General features: G+C 34.3%; 1 protein-coding gene across 1 annotated transcript in view; it reads left to right on the top strand.

Annotated features, from left to right (window-relative positions):
* The window catches only part of TENM2 (teneurin transmembrane protein 2), a 1,505,907-nt gene that overhangs the window by 234,071 nt on the left and 1,245,875 nt on the right, over positions 1 to 25,961 (top strand). The window contains exon 8 of the mRNA XM_072824231.1: positions 4,589 to 4,679. The gene's annotated coding sequence lies outside the window, so the exon portion shown is untranslated. The remainder of the gene's footprint in view (positions 1 to 4,588; positions 4,680 to 25,961) is intronic.

Raw genomic sequence — 25,961 nt, 5'->3', positions numbered from 1 at the left:
TGGTTGTGCCTTTTAAGGCATAAAGCTCCTATCTCCACGTGACCAAAGACAGAGAGGCTCCATGTACTCATATGTCGAGATTGCGAGAAAACATTTCCTATAGATGGCTTAAATATGAGCTTCATGTTATGCTCAGATAGGTATGAAATTCAGGGACTATATTTATGATTTTACCTAAGGAAATATATCAAGTAAAAAACAGATGCTAAATACTCTTTTCTGTGTAGATGCTCCTAATGAAAATGCCTCATGAAACAACTTAAAATGAACCTGTCTAAAAGTGACACATTTACTTAATGTTAAAGTCTGGAAAAGAAATGATTGCATAATTCTGTTCCAAAACAATTGATCCTCTAAAGTGCCTCGCTCTTTTGCTTTTATTGATAGTCATTTTTTTTAATATTGAGGGACATTTGGATCACTTAAGCAAGTATTTACAGTCCCATTTCCAATTTTAGGGTCTTTATCCCAGAGTACTAATTTATATAATGACAGAACTGAGGATAAACATTTCAGTGAATATAAAGAGCATCAGGTTTTCAGCTGGGGGCCAAAATGTGGAATCTCCATATGAAGATGAGCCTGTGAGGGAACAGGAAGAATGTGGCAGGTAGGAAATGAAAAATTTCCTGTAGTCAGGTATGAAATTCCAATAAAAGTGTTAGAAGAATAGAGAGGGTTCAAACAAGCAAGGGCCGTTCAGTTCACAGCAACAATCATATCACGGATAGTTACTCCTGGAATTTCTTTAGAAGAAATAAACCTCCACCTCTTTCCTGCAATAGCAGAGGACATTTAGGCCTAGAAAGGTGATGTGAGATGAAACCTATGGAGGAGTGTGTATGCTCACATGTTATTTGTTGATAATTCTGTTCTTATGATCAGGGAAGAAGAAGCTACACCCATCTTTTCATTTTACTTCCTGGCTGAAGCTCTCAAAGTCACAGAGCTAGTTTTCTGATGACTATTCTGTTTACTGTATTTCCCTCTGCCACCATCCCTGCTACCATATTTCTTGGGGTCATATCATTTGATAGAAGTAAGAAAATGTAAGATAAAACCCATAGAGGGGCGTATATGCACGCATCTATTTGTTAATAATTCTGTTCATATGTTTAAGTAAGAGGAGGCTACACCTAGGGAATATAGTGAAATTTTAGTATTCTAATCGTTCTCAACCCTCTTTTATGCTGCCTAAGTCAAGATTGGTTAATATTCACAATAACCTATACTGGTTCTGATGAACTCAAAGTTTTTAAGAGGAAGGAAGGAACACATACTGAAGGCCTATTATGTGCCGTCTCTTAACATACATTATGTAATTGTAACCTCACAAAGCCTGAGTCTGAGACTCAGAAAAATAAAGTTGCTTTCATAAAGCCATGCTGTTGATCACTGACAAAAGCTGGAAGTATGTTGTAGAGGATATAGCATGCCACCATAGCTCACTGCTTTGGTTTGAACCATAGGCTCCAACATTCCCAGGATGGAAGCCGTTGGGTTACTTATTTGAATCTCATAGTGGGAGTCTCCTCATCTGTAAAACAGGAATAAAAATAGTTCTCACATCATTAGAAAAATGGTAATGAAAACTCATAGTAGTAATTGTTAAGGTTTTTTAAAAGAGCCAGTAAAAAATTCGTGGAAAACACTTAGCTCATGTGTGGCCCCATAGTAAATGTTCAGGAAATATTAGCTGTATTATTATTGTTACCATTACTCCTGGGGCTCCTGGGTGTGTGTGCATTTCCAACTAGAGCACACATTTTTTTCTATACTCCTAATCATAGTTTACCACCTTGCATGTTATACTGTTATGTTAAAATTGTGTAATGAAGATTTCCATTTTTCAAGTATCTACAGGCATTTTAGCAATAATTTATCTTCATAATGGGTTTCTAAATGAAGAAAGTGTTAACAAAGCTCAGCTGAAAATTAGGCTGGATAATTGAACCCAGAATACCTGAATACCCCCTACCCTTTTACTAATCATGTACACCTTGACCACTTTCCTAATGTGATGCATGCAGATTAAGTCTTTTGTTTATTGATTGGCCAAATATATGCAGGGCGAATGTATGCTACTTCATCCTTGGCTCTTCCGAGGGAGACTGTTACCATAGTAACCAAGGCATCCTTTGACTCCTATTTCTACACAGAGTTATAGAAATGCTTCTTAAAAAATACTTACAACAATATTTAATGTCGAATCTAAAGTAATTTTTCTCATTGTTTGGGGAGCAAAATTGATTTTCTCTCGGCAAAGTTTGTTTGGCTGCCCAAATGTACTGTTTATAGTAATGTGTTCCACCAAATTTCTTTAAAAGCCAGTTAAACATATTTTGTCTTAACTTCTAATCTAATTTCATCATTTGGAAGTGCCTCTTGCTGCACTGTGCCTATTTTGATTTGGAAATAGTACACATTCCATCTTTGCTATGTCAAGGTAAGGTGGAAGGGAACAGAATGAATCATTTGATTTCTTATATCAAAGAACAGTATGTGTGGCATGTGGAAAATACCACATGCTTGGGTATGTTCAGGAGTCTGTGGCTTATTTTAAAGCCGAAATTTTCAGGTGGCAGCTGGTGCCTGGTTTATGATTCCAGGGGTTCAAAACCCATTCTTCCCTGAGGCATCTGCTTCATTTTTTTTCAAAACTAAAAAAAAAAAACCCAAAAAGCAAAAAAACTTGTTCTCATTATAAAAACAATACATAATCGTTTCAGAAGATTCAGAAAATATAGATATAGGCCTCAAAGAAAGAGGCCCAGAATCCTACTGTCTAGAGAAAACTGCTGTTAACTATCTAGGTTTATCCTTCTGGAGTCTTATGTATTTATACATATATTTAATTTCAAAAAAACAAGACTATAACTGTTTATTACTCTGGAACCTGCTTTTTATATAACCATGTATTAGTATTCTGACATATTATAAGATCACTTCTAAGCATTGTGTTTAACGGTATAACTTATAATGTGTAGTAAGATCTTGGTAAATTGAATTAATACTCATTTGTTGGATTTTTAAGTAGTATCCAATGAATTTGATATCAGCTCATCCTCTGTGACTCTGAGCCATTCAAATGCTGGACCCTAGTTTCAGTTTCCTACGATTTTGGGAGGAATTTTAGCTTCTCTGTGTTATTCATTCCACAAACATTTATTAGGAATAAATTATATTCTAGTATTATGCTATCTTTTGTGAATTATATCACTTACCCATACCCTACATCTGACCCCATCATGTGCTAACATGTACACAAGCATTTAAGTTATAGGATGTTGGAAAGTAGCATAGGCTTTCACTTCTGATAATCAGGGGTCTGAATTCCAAGTCTCCTAGTTAATAGTTCATTTATATTTCTGACTCAATTTTCTCATCTTTAAAGTGGTAAAAATGAAAGTTATTTCAAGGTTTTTGTTGTTGTTTTTGCAGGATTCAGTAGCTTCATATATAGAAAGTGCTAGGCACAATGCCTAGCATACATTAAGACAGTGGCAATGGTGGTGCCAATGGCAATGGGAAAGCATAGAAAAGGGAGCCACTCATCCTTCTGAGGGGGTTCAGGAAGGCATCCAACTTCTAGTTCTTTGCTTAATAGACTAAGCAGAGAGCTGCAGGTTTAAAACTCCATGTCTAAGTGCCAGCTCTCCATGACTCACGGCCTGACCTTGGGTTAACCACTTAATCTCTCTCTGCCTTGGTTTTCCTCTTCATAATATGAGCATAATAACTCTTACCCACCTCACTAGGGCAAGGATGATTAATCAGTGTTTATAAAACTCAATAAATCCTTTGGGTATGAAGTGTAGTGAGATTGGAAAGCATTATTACTATTAGCTACTTTCTTAATATCTAAACCAGCATGCCAGGATGGAATACCACAGTTATACCCTCATCCTACATCATTGTCAAGAATCTCAATTCCTTTAGCCCTGCCCCTGCAGATACCAGTTTTTCTACTACATCTAATGCTTACTGTTCAACAAGGAGCAATCAATTTCCTGCTTATACCCAAGTGTCTATAGCCACCCACACCCGTAAGCAATGTTTGTTCCTTTAACAAATATTTATCGAATGGTTGGAAGGTACTGTTCTGGATACTAGAGATATGAGGATGCATAAAAATCAATATGACACTTACCGTCAAGGTATTTAGTACCTGGTGATGGACCCAGATTGGTAGCCAGCAATCCTGTTACAGCCAAAGTGCTCTGCCAGAAGAAATACAGGGCCCTAGGGATATACAATATGCATGTGCGCAGTCAGCAAAATCTTTCTGCTAGAAGTGATCTGGACATCAAAACTGAGAGGAGAGGCCACCTTATAGCCAGAGAAATAGAGGGGAAAGAAGAGAGAAAAAGGAAAGAATGTTTTAGGAAGAAGGCAAATTATTATTAGTGACCCACAGTGAGAGTGAGCAAGATCTGTTAAGGAAATTGAAAGAACTTTCAGAGTATTGAAGCTAAAGAAAGGTGAAATATTGTATAAAAGGGTATATCTGACACCATCTAATCCCATCTTTGGATCAGGCTAGCTTCTTAACTGACCATTATTGTTTTTCATTTAATGCACTTCACAGCCTGGGATGCTGACTCCAACTCCAGCCTAAACATCTAAAGTGATTGCTTCCTTAACTCTTGAACTTCAGTCTCCTGGTCCTTTAACCTCTTGTGAGTTTCCTAGTATCGATACTATGAATATTATTAGTAATAGTAGTAGTAGTATCTTGTCTGACTATTTGCTATTGCCCAATCCCGGCCCGACTTTCCCTGAAGCTATTGCTTATTCTTTTAGTAGAGCTGTCAACCTCAGGGATGACATTGGTGTAAAGCAAGAGCCCAGTTTTTAAAAATTGTGACTTTGTGCACATAAATGAAAGGACTAAATAAGAGAGCGAAGCGTATCTGAGAAGAGTTAATTTGAACATTACTACGGTATTCCTATGGTTAACTCTGAAAGGAATATGCATGATTTAGAGTCCTCCTGTGCAGTGCGTATTATACATTAATTTTGCAAGCATACAATAGAAAGTCCTTGAAAATAGCACCAGTATGTTTGTATATCAAAACGTAAATGACATAATGAAAATCTTAGACATGAGGTGAGAATTACATTGAAACAACTAGACCCCCGAAAAGAGAGAAAAAACTTGTCAGTAATAAAAACATGGTATAAAACTTTAATCAGCATCAGAGTTAATCACCTCATTTGGTAACTGGCAGTTCAATGAAGTTTCTGTTTTAAAATCATGGGCAAAGCAGACTGCCAGGTTTTATTTGTCATCTGATATAAGTTGAGCTATAGTCCGAGATGGTGGAAAACCTTTTTTGTTGGGTTTTACCTCTTTAATCTCAAATGAAAACTGGCACTCCATCTGGATAATGTCCAATGTGACACATTTTGGGAGCCATCAACTACCTAGCCTTACAAATCAAGAACACTGATTAAATAATCAAGATTTCTGAAAAGCCTTGAGGGAGCGATACGTTTTTTGCATCAGTAATTGCCATTCTGTTTGTAGCGCAAGATGTTTTTAGCTCTGGATAAGAACTTGTGTTTGACATACTGGCATTGAATATCTTACTTGTGGATTAGCAGGAGTTTGACATTCTTAGAAGTAATGTGATAACAAATAGGTAAATTGTGAGATTTAAAAAATGTCTTAAACTAATGAAATTTGTCACTAAGAAAATGGAACAAGGTAATTGGTTATATATTTTTGAGGGATGAAATAAAGATAATGATAGTTTGCCAAGCATCCATTTAATAAAAGCTGTGATTGTTCACCTTGGTGGTATGTAATATACAACATGTATTATCTACATAATTATAATCCTCCATACATAAACTTAAAATAAAATTGTAAAAATTCTGTTTGCGACACATGGTCAAACATGCCTTTATGGTGATTTAAAATAGCCACTGCTCAAATTAGTAAGACATTGATTAGAATAATAACTGATTTCCCAGAATTGCATGCATGAAGAAGCAATTCTTTCATCTAGAGGTGTCAAAATCAGTCCAGAAAATATCAATGAACACTATTAATATAATGTTCAGCTTTGGCCCTAGGCAAAATTGTCAATTTGGTAAAGTTATTCTTTGCCATTTCTCAACATCCTTTTGAAGGATTTTTTTTATGTTGGTATTCAATCATTTATTCATTCAATAATTTTTTATTGAGAGCTTACTAGATGGCAGGCACAATCATCAGTGCTAGAGGTATATAGTGAAAAAGGCAGCTAATCACCTTATTTATATAGAGCTTACAATGTAGAAATTAGAATGCAGTCAGACAATAAAAAACTAAGTTAATGAACTTTGGATTATAATAAATAACAATGACAATGATATTATATATAATTAATAAAATAGAATGGTATGTTAGAAATCTTAAGTACCTTAAGCCTACCTTAAGTAAAGTGGTGAGGAAAGATCTCTCTAACGAGCTGACACCTTTGAGCCAACCATGGGAAAATGTTGGGCTGCACCATTACAAACTGAAGGATTCTGGCAAATGCGGAAACACCGAGGCCATGAAACTGAGAGCGGGACATACTTGGACTTTGATGGACAGAAAGAAGATCTGTGTGACTGGAATGCAATGAACAAAGAGAAAATAGTGTAAGGCAAGAAAGCCAGACAGGGGTTTCTTGCTTATGTAGATTCTAAAAACTTAATAGAAACTCTTCTCAGTCTGATGGGAACCCATTTAGTAGCTATCCTCTTCTTTTCTTCTCTCTTAGAACTATTTTTTTTTTAAAGATTGTATTTATTTATTCATGAGAGATACAGAGATACAGGCAGACATAGGCAGAGGGAGAAGCAGGCTCCCTGCGGGGAGACCGATGTGGGACTCCATCCCAGGACCCCGGGATCACCACCTGAAGGCAGCTGCTCAACCACTGAGCCACCCAGGTGTCCCTCTCTTAGAACTTCTGTTCCCAAGTTTTTCCTTTTTTTAGAATCTTCTACTATTGTAGGTCTCATGATAGTTTCTTTGCTCAAGATCTCTTATATCTCTCTTAATAAAATGTACCTTTCAACTTCCTACTCTTTCAGGTCTTGCCAGGTAATTTGTAAACTAATCTGATAAATCAGTATGAATTAGAGCATTCGTAGTAAATGTGGCTTAAAATGATACCCCTCTAAGATAGCATTTTTTCTTTAAAACAGCCTGTATTATCTAGACTTCAAGGAGTAAAGACTTTGGAAATTATAGCTATTTACTAGAGAGAAAAAAAAAAAAAAACACGTTTAAGCAACTGCTTTTCTTCCTCATATGCAAAGGAATATCCTTATCATATGAAATCTTTAGATGAGTAAGAATTCTATCATCCTTGGTTTTATAATCATTATGATTTGTTAATCCTCTTTTGTGTGCCAGGCACTATATTATATATTTTATATACATATTTTTACTTAATTTTCACTACCAGTCCTATACATTCCCACTTTATAGATGAAGAAAGTAAGGCTCAAAGACTTATCTACCTTGTTCTATATTGTAGACTCAAATGAGAGCAAGGTCTAGAAAAATAAAAGGCAATCAATAACTGTTTTCTGGATAAATGTATGATTGATTAAAAATAAAACAATAAAATAAATAAAATAATAATGGCCACTCAACCTGGAAAAGTTAGTGTGTCAGTCAAGCTGAATTCAGCCCTTACAGACTTGAAGCCCACTCTATATAACAAAGCCTTCCTCATTTAGTATGTAATGGGTTTAGCTTTCTAATCTAAAGCTCAAAGAAGAGTTCATTCAAAGGCAAGATACACATCCAGTGAGGCAGAGTCTTCAGTTAGTTAGAAGATCCCCTCCCCTTCTATTTTCTAGTTCTGAGGAGCAATTTGTTGTATCTCCTGGGAAAAATCAGCTTGTTTAGATAACTGAAGTCTGATAATTTTGTTACTTTGATAAGAGCAAAACTTGCCCAAAGGTGTTTTCCAGGAACACACATTCACACATGTGTACAATCTCATATATATATATGAGATAAATATATATATATATATATATATATTACACTGCAAATGGGAAAATGCCATTTGGAATATAAAAGCATTCAGGCTTCACCTCCAGTCAGTACCTATAACCAAGTAAGCTTGTTTTTGGGTGATGTTCAATATCTTAGCAGTTACAAAGAAAATACCCCTGTGGTGTCTAAGAATGTGATAAGAGTTATCTTCAAGGAATACAATTTTGTTCTTTGATTTTAGCAAGATCTACACATCTCTGTCAGAAGCTGAACAAGTGCCAGAGTCTTTAAAATAGAAACAAACAAGTATGTGGCTCTGATTCATTCTTTTCAGGAATAATACTGAACTCTTGGATAGGTACTCTTCTGAAGTTATGATGCTTCTATTTGTATTATAAACTTGAACTTAAGGATGTTAGAGATTTCCCAAAATAATACTCTTGCAAAACATCCATTCCAAGGATTACCATGTGGGAAGAAAATGTTCCCTGATTATATATGTTTAGGAAATAAAGTGAATTATCTGATCTCTTAGAAATTCACAAAGATCTTTATTGAGGAATCAAACAATTCCTAAAAAGACAAATAACAACAATGATCTATATAACTGTGTTTGCCCAGTATATCTTAAACTAACTTAGCAACTATAATTTAATAATTTAATTTAAGGTACCTAAAAAGTCCATGTAATTAGTTGAGTGTAGAATATCCTTTGAGAAATGCCAACTAAGGAACTTTAAGTGGTTCATGATATGTAGAAAAGTAAAGTTCTCATGTGTAGGTAAAGCTTTCATAACCTCTAATTTCTTATGGGGTAATTTATAAGATTTTACAGGAGAAACATCTTTGGGGTAATATAGGCTATTTATATATGGTGATATTGCTTCTGACTTCTTAACTGTACATGGCAAATCATGGCAGATGGGAATACAGGCTGTTGGGTTAAGTCCTAACCCTGCCACTTAGCAACTTATATGACTTTGTATGACTCACTTAAATTCTATGAACCTGACCTATAAATAGTACTTAGCTCAAAAGAAATTATGGAGATAATATACACAAAGAGCTTAGCATTATGCTGGGCAAATAGTAAGTGCTCAATAAGAGGCAACTATTTCACTTTTTTTCCCCTGATGCTTCTTATGGGTTTGTGCAGAACCATTCACACTCTCTTATGCAGCCCTCTTCTTGTCAGGGCATGCATTTGTAAGAAGGCCAAGTGGGTATTAACTATCTCATATATAGACCTCATTAGTGCAATTCACAAACCAAGACCAAAGTTTTATGGATACAAAATGCAAAATTATTTCTTGCAGTGTTACCCACATTCTTCTTTAGCTATAATATTCATTTAAGTGGCACTTTAAAAAGCTATTAGCACAAAAGTCATTCACATCAAAACTAGTCTTAGCATTAAAAATCAGTTTTCTATAAAAAATCTGTGAATATCCCTTATACTGTTACTAAGCCTGTACAGGGATGTCTCCTTAAAAAACCAAAATGAGTATCAGAGAGTAACCTCCCAAAGAAATTTATAGTATGACATGATGGACTCATGTTTACCCTAAGTAAGGCCAACAATTGCCAAACAGACATTTGTGTTTCACAGATTTACAGATTATTGCTAGAACTATAAACAAATGTTTCAAGTTATCCATAAGAAATTTGCGGCTCACACATCTGTAACCTACATTCATAAGGGAAAAATCCCATTGCAGATTGATTGACTGATTTTTTTTTAAAAGATTTTATTTACTTATGAGAAACACACACATAGACAGGCAGAGACATAGGCAGAGGGAGAAGTAAGCTCCATGCAGGGAGCCCAATGTGGGACTCAATCCCGGGACTCTGGGATCACGCCCTGAGCCAAAGGCAGACGCTCAACCGCTGAGCCACCCGGGCATCCTCCCATTGCAGATTTATAAAAAGATTTTGCTACCTATAGACTTGAGTTAATAATGACTTAAGTAGGATTTCCATACTATACTGTTGGGTTTATTGTTTATTTTGGAGGCAGAACATGACAACATTGCTTAATAATTTAAAATGACTATATATTATTAATCTTGTTATTCCTCTGCTACAATCCTAAGGTGTCCTATCTCATTCAGAATAAACGTAGAAGTCCTCAAAATGGGCTGTAAGGACCTCTGATGTCACCGCTCCTCTCCACTTGCTCATTCTGCCACAGCCACACAATCCTTCTTGCTGTTCCTGGCATGCTCCTGCCCTCAGGCCTTTGTATTTTCTGTTTCTTCTTTTCCTCAAATTCTCTTCCTACATACATTCACAACTGTTCCTTTAGTTCCTTCAGGTCTCAGATCAAGTGTCACTTTAGTACTCTACACAGACTAATACTGCTTTCCTCAAAATTTCCTCATATCCATCCCTGCTTTATATTTCTCCACAGTACTTAATACTGTCTGACATAGTCAGTAATACATGCTCATGAGAACCAATAATTTAATTTTCAAAAATTTTGTTAGGTATCATTAATTGTTGTTAAAACATTGTTAAAATTGTGGCACTTGGGTGGCTCAGTCAGTTAAGTCTGACTCTTGGTTTTGGCTCAGGCAGCTCAGGTCATAATCTCATGGGTCAGGAGATCGAGCCCTGTGTTGGGGTACTTGCTCAGTGGAGAGTCTGCTTGAAGATTGTCTTGCTCTGCCCCTCCCCCACTTGTGCTTCTGGATGTATGTGTGATACAAGCTCTCCCTTTCTCTCAAATAAGTAAATAAATCTTGAAAACAAAAAGAAAAACCATTGTTGGGGTACCTGGATGGCTCAGTTGGTTAAGTATCTGCCTTCGGCTCAAGTCCTGATTACAGGGTCCTGGGATCAAGCCCTTGTTGGGCTCCCTATTCAGCAGGGAGTCTATCTGAAGATTCTCTCTGTCTACCCCTCCTATGACTTATCCTTATACATGCATTTTCTCTCTCTTACTTTCTCTCTCTCTCTCAAATAAACAAACAAATAAATAAATCTTTAAAAAGTTGTTAAACATTGGAATTGTTTTAACAATTATTAAAACATTGGAAGCTTAAAACTGACTATGAGAGGAATATTTACACCATGGAAATTGGCAAAATGCTACCAATCAGAATTTTTATTTTTTAGAGAGCTGTTTTACCAGAATACCATAAGATATAATTATTACATTTAATTGTTTTATTTTTTATACAATTTTTAAAGATTTTGTTAATTTTTTTCATGAGAGACACAGAGAGAGAGGCAGAGACACAGGCAGAGGGAGAAGCAGGCTTTCTGTGGAGCCTGATGTGGGTCTCCATCCCAGGACCCTGGGACCCCAGGACCTTGAGCCGAAGGCAGATGCTCAACCTTTGAGCCACTCAGGCATCCATTTTACTTGTTTATTTTTTTTAAGATTTTTTTTTAATTTATTTATTCATGAAAGACACAGAGAGAGAGAGAGGCAGAGACACAGGCAGAGGGAGAAGCAGGCTCCATATAGGGGGCCTGATGTGGGACTCAATCGTGGGACTTGATCCCAGGTCTCCAGGATCACACCCCAGGCTGAAGGTGGCACTAAACCACTGAGCCACCCGGGCTGCCCACATTTACTTGTTTTAATATCACTGTCATCCACTGCTAGTGGATAAGTTTAATGAGAGCAGGGAGCTTGTTTTGCTCACCACTATATCTAGTGTCCTGCAGTGTAGGATACAAAATAGGTGATTAATAAGTACATGTTAAATGAATGATTAGTGAGAATGGGTTTTTATGGCCTTTAATGCTTGTGAAGAATGAGATTGATCCTTTTATCCATTCACTAATTTAAACATTTATTAAATATTTTTGAGAGCCCCTGTGCTGGGCTGTTTTAGGACTTGGAGACATTTTAATGAATAATAGAGAAATAATTCCTGCCTCCATGGAACTTACATTATAGTGGGAGGGAGAAAACCAAACAAGAAATAATAAAAATAATAAATTCAGATATTGATGTTTGTTAGAAAAAAATAAGTTCAAATATTGGTAATTATTAGTAAACCAACCAAACAAAAAATGCAGAACAAGGTAATGGGGTAGAGTGAAACGGGAAAAGGGGTTGATTTTTTAAATAGAGAATTCAAGTGAAGCATGTGTTAAAGGTATATTTGAACTGGGATATGAATGATGCAGTTAAGCCAGCTAAACTTAGATCTAAGGAAAGAACATTCCAAGCAGAGGCCACAACACAGGGCAAGGTCCCTGAAGTATGGATGAGCTTGGTGAACCTGAAGAACAGAATGAGGGCTGCTAACCTTGAAATATACTGGGTTAGGGAGAGAATGGCAGTGGACGAGGTCAGAAAGGCAGGCAAGGGCGGATCACTTGGGGCCTTATGGGCCATAGGAAACCATTAGAAAGTGACATGATCTGATTTAAAGTTTACAAAGATCAGCCTGGCAATGGACGATGCTAAGAGAGCAATTAGAGGCTCCTGCAGTGGTTCAATATATATGCAGTAAAAATATAAAATATATGTGAATAGAATGGACTTTATGGGTTTTAGAGGGGAGTTTAAGCATCTTCCACAAGCATGAAATCTTTGGCTTTACAGACTATTAAATAAGAGATAAAAAGATAGAATATTTTGCAATTTTAATTTAAAGGTAATAGAACCTTGATAACCAAAGAAAACAAGGAAAGTAAAAGGAGAAATTATAGCCTTCCTCAATTAAAATTCTATATGCAAAGAATGTTAGCATGTCAAATAAAGATAAGTGTAATAACTACTTTGTGACCAGAGAGGATTTCCTTCAATAATTCATGGATGGTTTAGCATTATAAAAACTATTATTGTAATTAAATATTCCAACAGGTTAAAGGAAGAAGGATTATATGATCATCTCAAAGGATACCGAATAAAATAATTTGACAAAATTAGACAACCATTCCTCATTAAAAAAAAAAAAAAAAAAGGAAAAAGATCTGGGAAGTCTAAGAAGACATCCTTAATATGATGAAGATATCTACCAAAAACTTGCTGCCAACATCTTAATGATACAAGTTAGAAATATTCTTTTGTTTTTTACATTAGTATTTTTTAATTGAGATATAATTGACATAAAACACTGTGTAAACCTAAGGCCCATAGAGTGTGATGATCTGCTATTTTATATGTTGCAATATGATTGCCACTGTAGCATTCACTAAAACCAAAATATTCATCTCAAAGTCAAGAAAAAGTCAACAGTGTCCTTTGTTCTCCTGTTAAACGTTGTATAGTGATTCTAACTAATGCAAAAAAAAAAAAAAAACTTTTAATGTATATATGGAGTGGAAAGGGAAAAAAAAAGCAATACATTCATTATTCCTAAGAGAATCTAAAGGCAAATTATTAGAACCCAAATAATTGGGCTACACAAAATCTAATAATATCCTATATATATATATATATATATATATATATATATATACTATATACTTACAACAAACAACTAGGGACATAACTCCAGAGAAGATATGATTTAAATCCATGAGTCACTTAGGAATAAATATTGAAAAAGATGACTTAAATTTTAATGAAAAAAATAAAGTATCCAAAATTCAGATGATAATCACAAATTTAATTATATTAAAATGTAAAACTTTTGTATTAAAATATATACCATGAACAAAATGAAGACAGAAGTCTCAGAGACAATTTTGCTACCCATGTAATTCTCAAAGGACTATAATCCCACTTATGTTAAGAACTCTTACAATAGTCAAAGACTATCATAGAGCCCAATCCTTGGTTCTATTCTTCTGTTTTACACCCTTGCTGATTTTATCCAGCCTCATGTCATCTATGCTTTTGATAACTACTAGGCATCTCAAACAGTGATCCACCCTTAGCATTCCCATCTCAGTTGATACACCTCCATCTTTCCTGTGTCTCAAGACAAACTCTAGCCTGGAGAAGTTTCTGACTCCTCTTATCTTTCACATTTCACATCCAGTCCTTTATTTTTAAAGTATATCCAGAATCTAAGTACTTTTCATCCTGTACATTATTACCATCCTGGTTCAAGCCATCATCATCTTTTGCCAGTGTTACAACAATTGCCTCCTAACTGGTCTCTCTGCCTTGTATTCTTACACAGCAGCCGGGTGATCCTTTAAAACCTTAGAACATATCACAGCTCTCAGAAGTCTTCAGTGGCTTATCTCCATTTCAGCTTCTTCCTCCCTTGCTCACTCTGGTCTAGCCACGCACCAGCCTCCTTTCTGCCCTTAAAACATGTAACAGTCATGCACCCACCTTACAGACTTTGACCTAGCTATTTCCTTTGTCTGAAGTGTTTTCCTTTCTTTCTTTCTTTCTTTCTTTCTTTCTTTCTTTCTTTCTTTCTTTCTTCTCTTTCTTTCTTTCTTTCTTTTTCTTTCTTTCTTTCTTTCTTTCTTTCTTTCTTTCTTTCTTTCTTTCTCTTTTTCTTTCTTCCTTCCTTTCTTTCTTTCTTTCTTTCTTTCTTTCTTTCTTTCTTTCTTTCTTTCTTTTTTCTTTTCTCTCTTTCTTTCTTTCTCTCTTTCTTTTTTTTTTTTTTCTGTGAGAAACCGTTTGACTAACTCCCTTGGCAATTTCAAGTCTGATCGAATTTCCCCTCAGGATTAAACTGACCACAATATTTCACACTACAACTTGCATAGTTCCTTTCACTGTGCACTGTTTTTATTTTCATTTTAGCTATCACCTTGCAATCCACTATATGTTTTACTAATTTTTCACATTCTTTATTTTTGCCTCTTCAGAAATGACAGCTCCACAAGGGCAGCCATTTTGTTTTGTTCATCGATGTTTCTCTAACACCTAAAAGAGTGCCTAGAATTAGTGGATGTTTACTAAGTTGTTGAATAAATTGAAATCAATAATGAAAAAAAAAAGTGGGCAGTCATATAAATAGATAATTCATTGAGTAGAACACTCACCTGAGCAATACACATAGGAAAAGCTGCTCTATGTCATAATAATCAATAAAATGAAAAACTAAACAAAGATAACATTTTGTTTTCACCTCACTGGCAAAACAAAGTAAGACTGATAATACAAAGTGTTGGTGAAGGTTTATGGAAACAAGCAGTGATACACTGTGTGATTTGAATGTAAATTTAGACAATTATTTTGAAGTTCAATTTAGTAATTGTGTATGAAATTATCCATATTCTTCAACCTGGCACCTTCACTTCTAACTGCATCCCCCAAATAAATTCTACCACACAAACAAGGAGATATTGGCAGCACTGCTCATACTGGTAGAAAAAGGAAAACAATATAAATCCTTCAGTGGGAAAAAGGTAAATAAATTGTGGCTTATCCATACAGTGTAGGTTCATACAGTTGTTAAATTTAATAAAACAGAACTACATGTATTAACACAAATTATTTTTAAAAACAATGTGGGGTGAAAAGTTGAAAAATGTAACCCTTTTTGAACTCTTTAAAGACACAAAAACCAATAGTACATATATTTTATATATTAGATATAATTATATTATTATAGATATATATAGATATATATATTATTATAGATATATATAAATTTTAGGCCATTTTCAATTTTTCTTTTTTGCCCTGACATAATAATACAAAATAAATTTTATTTTCAAACATGCTTTATTATGCACTCATGAGAGAATATCTCTAAAATATTTAGGTAGAAGGGAAATTTCTAGATCATAAGGATATACATCTTAAATTGAAATATGTGAGTTGCAGAATGACATGTACACTAAATGTCATTTTTGTAAATTTTTAAAATACAAACCAGGACAAATACTCTAAAGAAGGAGAGTTAGCTATTTATTACCTTTTTTATCATGTTTAAAATATTTTATAATAAAGAGATAAAACTAATATGTTTGCAAAATGATAAAATTCATTGTAGAAATGAGATAATACAATGAAAGAAGCAGATGAAAATAAAGTAAAATAACTTTTTATCCCAAAACTCTGAAATAAGAATTATTAGTATATTGGTATATATTTTCCATTATAAATGCACTCATGTAAATATAAAAAAAAACTTACACTTTATATCATGTTTTAAAACATACTTCTATTTCACTTAATGGTATATCATAAAAATCTTAAATTTCAGATTTGAGCTCTGATATGTAAAGGCTTTGGAAGTTATCATTCCTATCCTTAAGAAAAAGCTGACTAAATTAAAAACTGTTGTCTTTACTTGCATCCATTATTGAACTGATATTTCAGAGTAAACCACCACTGCAATACATAAAAAGAAAGGAAAAATCCAGAAAGGTATAACCACCATCTGCAACTGGAGCAGAAGCTGGATACTGGATCCATAAACTAGTAGAAACATTTACATGGTCATTATAACAAATTTTTGGAGGCTAAGTATGGATGCACTTGACAGTGAGAAACTCCTGGGGGTTACAATCAGGGGCACTCCACACATTCATGAGCTTTACCTCCAGGAACTCCATCAGGTTTTCATGGTGAAGAGCCAAGAAGATTCCTTCATGGCTCTGGCAGGGGAACAGAAGAATATCCACTGTAATATATGCTCAATGCATTTTCCATGATGAAGGCCTACTATTCAGGGGAAATACTTCACCAGAACCTTGTCTAATATGGGGAAATAGCACTTCACCAAATCAAGCCCCTGAAGAGGTTGGATTAGGGATCTAAAGTTACTTTGTAAAGGTCACAGCCCAGGAACATATGACTACTAGAAGATTGAAATCTATTCATATGATTATAAAATGCTTCCTCTCTCCTATACCTCATTACCACATGAACAGGGCTCCAGTATAATAACAATGAATTAAAGCTGAAAGAGCTATAAGACACAGACTTTATCCGAGGAAGAGTTCTTAGATAAGTCCAAAGAGAACATGAGAATCAAAGATCAGGCCTCCAGAAAAACTTAAAGTCTCTTACCTACAGTTGTAATAAACATAAAGCACAGACCAGTTCCTATTCGGATTACTGTGAAACGTCACACAAAAAGCCTATTAACGTCAGTTCCAGTTACTTACAAGGTATGCTAAAAGGAAGGAAAAACATAGCCTGAAAAGTCAAAGAAAACGTGAGAATAAAACTCAGACATAACAAAGACTTTGGCATTATCAGAGAATTCAAAATAACTATGGCCAATATATTAAGAGCTCTAAAGGAAAAAGTAGACAACATGCAAGAACAGATAGTCAATATAATAAGAGAGATGGAAACTCTAAAAAGTATCAAAAAGAAATACTAGAATTAAAAGATACTTTAACACAGATGAAGGATACCTTTGATTGTCTCATCAGTAGACTACACATGGTCAAGGAAAGAATCAGTAAATTTGAAGATAAATTAATAGAAATTTTCCAAATGGAAATGAGAAGAAAAAAAAAGAATGAAAAACTAAAACAGAATAGGAATCCAAGAACTGTTGGAAAACTTCAAAAGGAAATCATACATATAGTTGGAATACCAGAGAGAAGAGAGAATGGAACAGAAGAAATATTTGAAGAAATTATGGTTAATAATTTTCCAAAATCAATGAAAGACACCAAACTACCATGAAAGACACCAACTAAAGACACCAAGCTCAGATATCATGCAGAATGAGTACTCAAACATCTACATTTAGGCATATTATATTCAAATTTCAAAAAGCCAAAGATAGAACAGTTTGTAAGATAATGGGGTGGGCATATCACTTATCTATGGAGGCTTCAGTGGACCTCTCACTAGAACCATGCAAAGAAGAAGACAATAGAGTGAAATATTTAAAGTACTGAAAGAAATAAACCACCAATCTGGTATTTTATATCCAGCAAAATTGTCCTTGAAAAGCAAAGGATAAATATTTTCTCAGACAAACAAAAATCTAGGGAATCCATCTCCAACAGACCTGCTCTGTAAGAAATGTTAAAAAATGATTTTGGGTTTTTTGTTTGTTAGCAGAAGGGAAATTTTAAAGATAAGAAATGTGGATCTACTAAAGAAAGGATAAGTGTTGGAATAAATTATGATAAAATATACACTTAAAAAAAATTTAATGGTGCTAAGTGAAAGAGGCCAGTCTGAAAAATCTACAAATTATATGATTCTAACTGTATGACATTCTGAAAAAGGTAAAACTAGAGCAATTCTATAAAAGTCACTGATTTCCAGGGATTCAAGGTGTGAGAGTTTGTTGAATAGGTAAAGCACAGGGGAATTTTTAGGATAGTAAAACTATTCTGTATGATATTACGTATTAATCAAAACCCCTAGAACTTTTCAGCACTAGGAGTGGCATGGATGCAAATTAAAAAAAAAAATCATTTAGGTGTTCAGGAGATTCCAAAGTAGAAATTAAAATGTGATAAAACAATTTAAGGGTATTACAAACCTATAAAATAATCTTACTGAAGCCTGTGGGAGAAAAGATGCTGACTAAATAACATTGGAATTGAGTCTGTAAGATTAAAATTAAAACAAAGTACTGTACTGTAGCTGGGAAATTTGAATCTCACAGGTTTATGACTTGATAATTTTGAAACTACTATCCATGAATCCTGGAATAGAACAATTAAATAAACAGATGGCAAATGATGGGAAGCAGGCTGGTCACTGTTGAAGTGGGAATTTACAGATAAGTAAAGGGAGATATCTAGAATGATCCAGATAGTAATGGTTTATAGTTGGAAACATTAATATGAACTCATTTAGGTTAATATAATTACAAATGGCTAAATATGGAAATGTTTATATATATGTAAATATATATTTATTTATTTATTCCAGTTAGTTAACTCATTTATTTCATTGTTTTATTAAGCTCAGAAGCAATAATATTTCAGTAGCAATAAGCACACCTAGTTTCCAGATCTTGGTTTCCAATACCATACTCCATTAAAAGGAATGAGGCCTCCTTGGAGGAAGGATTGATTCTAGGACTGGGTCAAAAAATGTGCAAGATGAGCTTGGAACACCTTGATGGTGTAAGACAGTAAGACAGTGCTAAAGACCAACCTGAAACCAAAAGCAAAACATAATCACAGTGGTATATTAAAGGAACATAAGAGTCAAATGTAATAACATTCAGTGGCTAAAACTGAGAATATCTGAGCAGTAAAATAAAATAAAGCATAAATTAGAATCTGACCTAAAGTATAAAATATCTGTAAGTCTAAGTTTATACTGATTCAAATAAATTATTGAATAAATAAATAAATGGGAAGAAGAGATAAATTTCTCATCCAGAATAATTATAAACAATTTATGCAGATATTCCACTCTCAAGGAGTTGGAATATAACTCCTCACCTCTAAAGTATGGACTCTGTATAGTGACTTCTATCTAAAGAATACATCTGGAAAGAAGGAAAAAAAAAAGAGCAATTTCATAGCGAAAAAATCTAACAAACCCTACTTCAGCCAGGTGATCATATTCAGTGTCACCTATGATAAGCTATCATTGATATGATCTGATTAAAATGGTACTTTACTGTATGGCTCCTCCCCCAAACCCATAACAGCAGCTTGTTCTTTGAAATTGGAGAAGGTCTTCCTGAGAAAATAACAACTGAGATATGCACTAAAGTCTGAGTCTACCTCCATAAATTGAATTCCTTTTGTAATGTTAGCATCTTATCTGTCCCTGTTTTACATGGATGAGACTTGCTTATCACAGTGACATAAATACAGTTCCTTTATGTGCTCCATGACAGGAGTGATTGGAAGCCAGGGGTCTGGTGGCATGGGAGGCATCAGGAAGCACCTATAAAACAGAAGGCAGTCATCAATAGTATTCTTGAATCTACTTGCCTTCAGTAGGCTGGCCAACACTTCACTGCCCACTTAGATGAAAATCTCCCTTATCTATGACCCAATTCTTGGTACCACAAAAATGCCTAATGAATCCTTAGTGGGGAAAATTGCTTAATATTTATTTTATTATTCTTACTCAGGTCTTAATTTTAAAAGGTAGAAAGTACAGTTTATAAAGTATAATTTATAAGGAAGCATCTTCAAGTCAGAGAGCACAGATGTCTATGTGTGCTTGTTGGAAGGAAGACAGGGAGGGAAGAAAGAATAGAAGAATGAAGGGATGGAAATGAGAGAGAAAGAGACAGGAAAGCAAGAGAGGGAGGAAGGAAAGAGAGGAGGAGGGAGAAGGGGAAAAAGTATAATGAAAAAGCAAAACAAAATAATTCCAATTTGTTTTAATAGGTTTATTATTATTATTTAGATATGGCAAGACTAATATATCCAGAAATGACTGCCACTGAAAAGATAGTTCATTCTATTTCATAGTTCCCATGGTTGAGCATACAGGCCACACCTGCAGGTGGTAGGTGGCACACAGGGGATTACTGGGTTCTATTACAGACAGAGGTAAGGGGTCTCTGGGCAAGCATCTTTACTGTGGTTTCCAGGGGGAAAGAATGACTCAGCAGTGTAAGCAGGCCTAGGATTGGCTAGCCTGAATAATTTCCATGAGTTCTAGGGCATAACGGTTGTCTATAGTTATCTGGTACCTGGCTCATGTATAGTGGCCAGGGCTGTGAGAACCTGATAAGGGAGGTGGCTGGTGTATGGACTTAACTGCTCAAGAAGAAGAATTGACAGGACTCTAGCCAGGGCCTCAGCATTAGATTTATGCAACATTTTAAAAATATATATATACAGTGAATACTACCATACCCAAAGAAGCAATTCATATACTCCGTATTTTATTAGCAGGTGAAGAGGAGTAATCTCAATTTTGGCCACTAATTTTCAGATGATTGAACAAGCACAAAATCCAATCTAAAAATAGAGAATTTATTATATTTATTTATTTATTTATTTATTTATTTATTTAGAGAATAAATTTATTTATTTATTTATTATAATTTATAATAAATTTATTATATCACTCTGCGTATTAAAAGAAGTGAAAGGAAGTTACAACATATCAATTAAAATATCTTTATTTTAAACATATATGAGGCAGGATTTATCTGCAAGAAAGGTGGAAAAACTGCTTATTATTAATTTTATTAATGTTTGTTTTAGCACTGTTCACAAATTTGAGGCAATCTATGCATTTTTATTCACCAGTAGCATTTTATAAATCATGGTCTGCTATTACTAATATCAAAGGAGGTTTTGTGTCAAGATTTAGGGTAGAGGAGGATGAATCTGTGTGCCCAGAAGTCTAACCTGTAGGTGATATAGAAAGTGTTGCTGGAAAGCCCAGTGATGTAAGCTAGCTTCATGCTCATTAATTCTTAGATTTACATAAAAATGGTTCCTTAATGAATTGGGGGAATTAAGAAAACAAGGACAGGTAGTTAAATTCCATAGTTAAGTATATGACTCTCCATCTGCCCAAATGGCTTGTATTGACATAATTTTTAATATGAATAAAACATCACTAAGATCAATATATAGTGTGTTTTCCAACCAAAATGTGATAATAATCCATCCATGGTAGCATTTATTTGATCAAAGACTTTATGGTTATTCAATCTATTTAACAAAAAAAGCAATAACATTTTAGTGAAAATTAAATTAGGGCTTTAAAAACAAGCTAATATTCTTCCTAAAAGTATTTTATCAGGAATCACTCATTCCAACAATGACATATTTAATATTATCTAGCATGCATTCATAAGTCATTCTCATCTTCCAAGTGTTTTACTAACACTGACTAATTACTTTTTAGTATATGCAACAAGACAGGTAAATACAAGTTAAGGGAAAAGCTGTTTTTTTAGAGATTTTATTTATGTACTTGAGAGAAAGAGCAGAGAGCGCAAGTGGGGAGGGAGAGGCAGAAGCAGATTCCCTGCTGAGCAGGGAACCCTTATGTGGGGCTTGATCCTAGGACCCCAAGATCATGACCTGAGCTGAAGGCAGATGCCCAACCAACTGAGCCACTCAGGCACCATGAGAGGCTTTGTATTGTTTTTTCCCCAGTCAAGATGGAAAACCAAAGTCAAAATTCAAATTATGCTTAAGATTTTGGCTTCAGCCCTTTGTCCCAGTTATTAAGTAAAACATACCTATCTCAGTATTATAAAATGCTATGAAATCATGTCTTTCAGGAAAAAGAGAAAAAAAATTTACAAGCCCAAGGTCCAAAGTTAAATGGATAATTTCAATTTTTCAAGACTCCCTCTATGCTTTCCTATGGGAGAAAAAAGTAAAAGGAAAGAAAGAAGAAAAGAGTAGTGCTTTTCCTCTCTCCCTCTTGATAAAATAGCTTTATAGTCCTGATAATGTCACACTGTAGTCCCTACAATATGAAGTATGGTAGTTTTCAAATTATCTTTAAAATAACAAGAGTATTTTTCATAAAAGCGTTGGTGAGAAAATACTGAAAAGAATCAGATGTGCAAACTATGTTTCAGCTCAAGGATGTCTGCATAACAATGTGAGAGAAAGAATTCTTTTCAAATACACTTATACTCAAGGTATCTTTATATACCGGAGACTTAAAAAAATTATTACAGTTTGAATAATGCATACATTCTTTAGTCACAAGATTGCATTCTTTAAATAAATAATAAATATCTCACAGTGCTGGCCATAAAAGAAAACCACATGAAGGTTTCAAACCATGCTTAATCGAAAGGAAGGCATTCCCTTTGTAAGAGTGACTGAGATACAAACCTCACATTATATAAACTAAAGAAATGTTCATTTTCCCAAGTCAGAGTTGTAAATCAGTGCAATGTTAAATTCAAAGAGGTCTCTAGGCTATGCTAAAAAAGTTTGACCTTATGTTTCTTTTCAGGGGTTGGCAAACTATGCCCCTTGTGTCAATTCCAGCCACCTGTCTGTTTTCATATGTAAAGTTTTGTTGTGACATTGAAATGCCTATTTGTTTACACATTACTTATAGCTACTTCTGTGCTTCAATATTAGACTTGAGTAGTTTCAACAGAGATCCTGTGGCACACAAAAGTTAACAGACTCTCTTATCCTTTATAGAAAACATTTATCAATTATTTCTCTATTAAAAATGATATGCTGAGTCCCTGAGACAAGTCAGACTACACTCAGGGCAAGAAAGAGACTATATATGTGAAAAAAGAAGGAAATTTAAGGAAATTTAAATACATATATATATATATATAGAGAGAGAGAGAGAGAGAGAGAGAGAGAGAGAGAGAATGTAATTTCTGAGCAAGAGGTAATCCAAAATGCAATTTTAAGGTATTTCCTCATCACTTCATCATACTCATTAGCTCATGATATGACTTACTAACCTACAATATAGTACAAACTGTGTTTATAGACCAGATTATGAATATTTAAGCATTGTTTCCCTTTATCTTTCAAGAACTTCTGTGGGTCCTGAAGTTACTTAGAGAAGATCAAAACAAGCCCTATTCAGAGTACTTCATCCCCATGAAGCCAGCAGATTCACTGGGAGGGAACAGTGTAACATGTCTAGCTTGTTTCAAAGGAGTTCTGTAGAGATCACAAAAATTATTTCTTCACAATGGAGAGCAGGAAGGAGACTTTTGATATCCATTTTTTTCTGGAGTTGTATATGTTGTATGATATTCTTATAAAATAGAGACCTCTGATGTTTCTGATCTTCTCAGACTTTCTGAAGCCATGATAAAATCTTCACATTGTCTAACTTTTAGGGGTGATGATGATATATAACACTTGGCGAGTGTGTCCCGTGTTCTCTTCACTGTTCTAAGCTTTTCTATGTTGTGAGTCAATCTTCAGATAACAACACCAATAAGTAGAATTGTTATTATCATTACTTTACAGGCAGACAAAGAAATGAGTAGTTTCTAATAGGTTACACAGCTATAAGGTAATAAAAAGAAAATAGGTCTCTGTCAAAGGTTTAAAGTTGAGCTGATTTCTCTCAGCCTCATAAATCTCTCTGGAAGACCTCCTATAGGTTTATTGTAGTCCAGACAAGTTCTATATGTTTAAATTATCTTTCAACCCAATTATCTATTGATGTAACTAGAAAGCAATACTTATGATGTCTGAGTTTTACTCTACATCCTTCCACCCCTGCCTCAATTCCATTTTCTATTGTTTTATGATTATTTTGAACCAGAAGCTAGAAAATAGTGCAAGTTTTTAGTAATATTTGGGAGGACTGGGTTGGGGCACAGGAGGGAGAGTGGAAATTTAAAACAATCTGGGGCAGCCCGGGTGGCTCAGTGGTTTGGCGCCTGCCTTCCACCCAGGGCGTGATCCTGGAGACCAGGATCAAGTTCCACATCGGGCTCCCTGCATGGATCCTGCTTCTTCCTCTGCCTGTGCTCTGCCTCTCTCTTTCTCCGTGTCTCCCATGAATAAATAAATAAAATATTTAAAAAAATTAAAAAATAAAACAATCTGTTAGAATTATATCTTTTGAAGAATGGGTATATAGATTTATTACCATTTCCCTCAAAGATAGTTGTACTTTAATTGTGGATAAAAGTAATAAATTCTTGCTGTTTTAATACAACAGAAGAAACCAAAAGCACTGAAAATGCAATCAGTACTATGCATGGTGGGTTCATTCAGCTTTCAGCATCTGCTTATAAACTCAGAACCAAATAATAGGATCTAATGAGAAAAAAAAAAGTATATGATATTACATATTACAAAATAAAAATCATATTATTACATATATATACACATATATATGAAATATATATAAAATATGTATTTTCTCAATCAGCAGACCATATGTTAGTAAATACTGCTTTTTTGTGTGTTGTTTAACTACTAAGATTAGTTCTTTTATCACTTTTAGTAATATTAATAGTGTATTAAGTTTTTCTTCACCCTTTTCTTATATAAATGATATAAAACTATTTTTATAGAAAAATGTATTATTTTATATTATTTCAAAGATTATTTGGATTTCAACTTCTAATAAGCTCTAATAGATCAGGTGGAAGTATTGAGAAAGGAAAACATATGGTTATTTTTCCCTGGGATATTTTTTGGTCACTGAGCAGATGACCTGAGATACTGAGGATTTTACAACACTGATAAGTAGCTCATGGATCTAAGATATTGGGAGTCTAGAGCCCTCAAGGGGAGGGGAGGGGGCTGTTGTCAAATTTGATTCACTTTGGTTTGTGACTCTAAGGGATCTAATTCTCAGAATAGCAGAAAGTTGGTAAATCCTCAGAGGGACTGCAAATCAGCTTCCAACTAACCCAAACTTGAGATTGGATTGAGGAATTATAGATTAGCTGCACCCTTGGGCATCTTAAACAAACATTAATTTCTGTACCAAGAAAAAATATCAACATCCTAGTCTTTAAGTAATTTCTATTAAAAAAAATACTGTTTAGTACACATTATTTTTAAAAAGCACACAGTTATAATAAATAAACCTAGCACAAATAACTTACAATATGAATAAAAATCAACACAAAGATAATAAAAACAGGTTTACTGCAACTTTAAATACTGAAGTTGTGTGATGTAGATCTAAATTAAGCATATTTTCTATGATAAAAGAAGATATTAAAATTATGGAAGTAAAAGAAGAAAAACGGATATTTGAAAAATCCAATAACCACAGTTAAGTACTCATTGAGTAACTTTATCACAGATTAGACACAAACAAAAAGAGACTTAATGAATTAAAAAATAGGTAATAAACTGTAGAGAGACAAAAGTATGGAAAATCACAAGAAAGTATCAAGGATAGAGGATATGACAAGAAGACCTACCATGCATGCAGTTTGAGTCTCAACAAGAAAAGAAAAACAGGATTAGGAGAGAAGTAGTCTGTAAAGAGATAAAGACTGAGAACTTCCCCAAATTAATGAAAGACATCAAGCCTCAGATTTAAAAACTCCTATGAATTTCAAGCAAACTATATAAAAAGTAATCCAAGCATAGGCACATAATATAAAACTTTTGCAATCTAAGACAGAAAAAAAATTAAAGCAGCCACATAAAAAGGATAGATTCCCTTCAAAGAAGCAAATAAAAGACTCACAGCTTACTTTCCAACATTATGACACAGCTAGAAGATAAACTATAAAGTGTCAAGAGAAAATAA

Source organism: Canis lupus, chromosome 4 (genome assembly GCF_048164855.1).
Source record: "Canis lupus baileyi chromosome 4, mCanLup2.hap1, whole genome shotgun sequence".
NCBI lineage: Eukaryota > Metazoa > Chordata > Mammalia > Carnivora > Canidae > Canis > Canis lupus.
The sequence above is the reverse complement of the archived record's forward strand: the minus strand, read 5'-3'. Positions and strand labels throughout refer to the sequence as shown.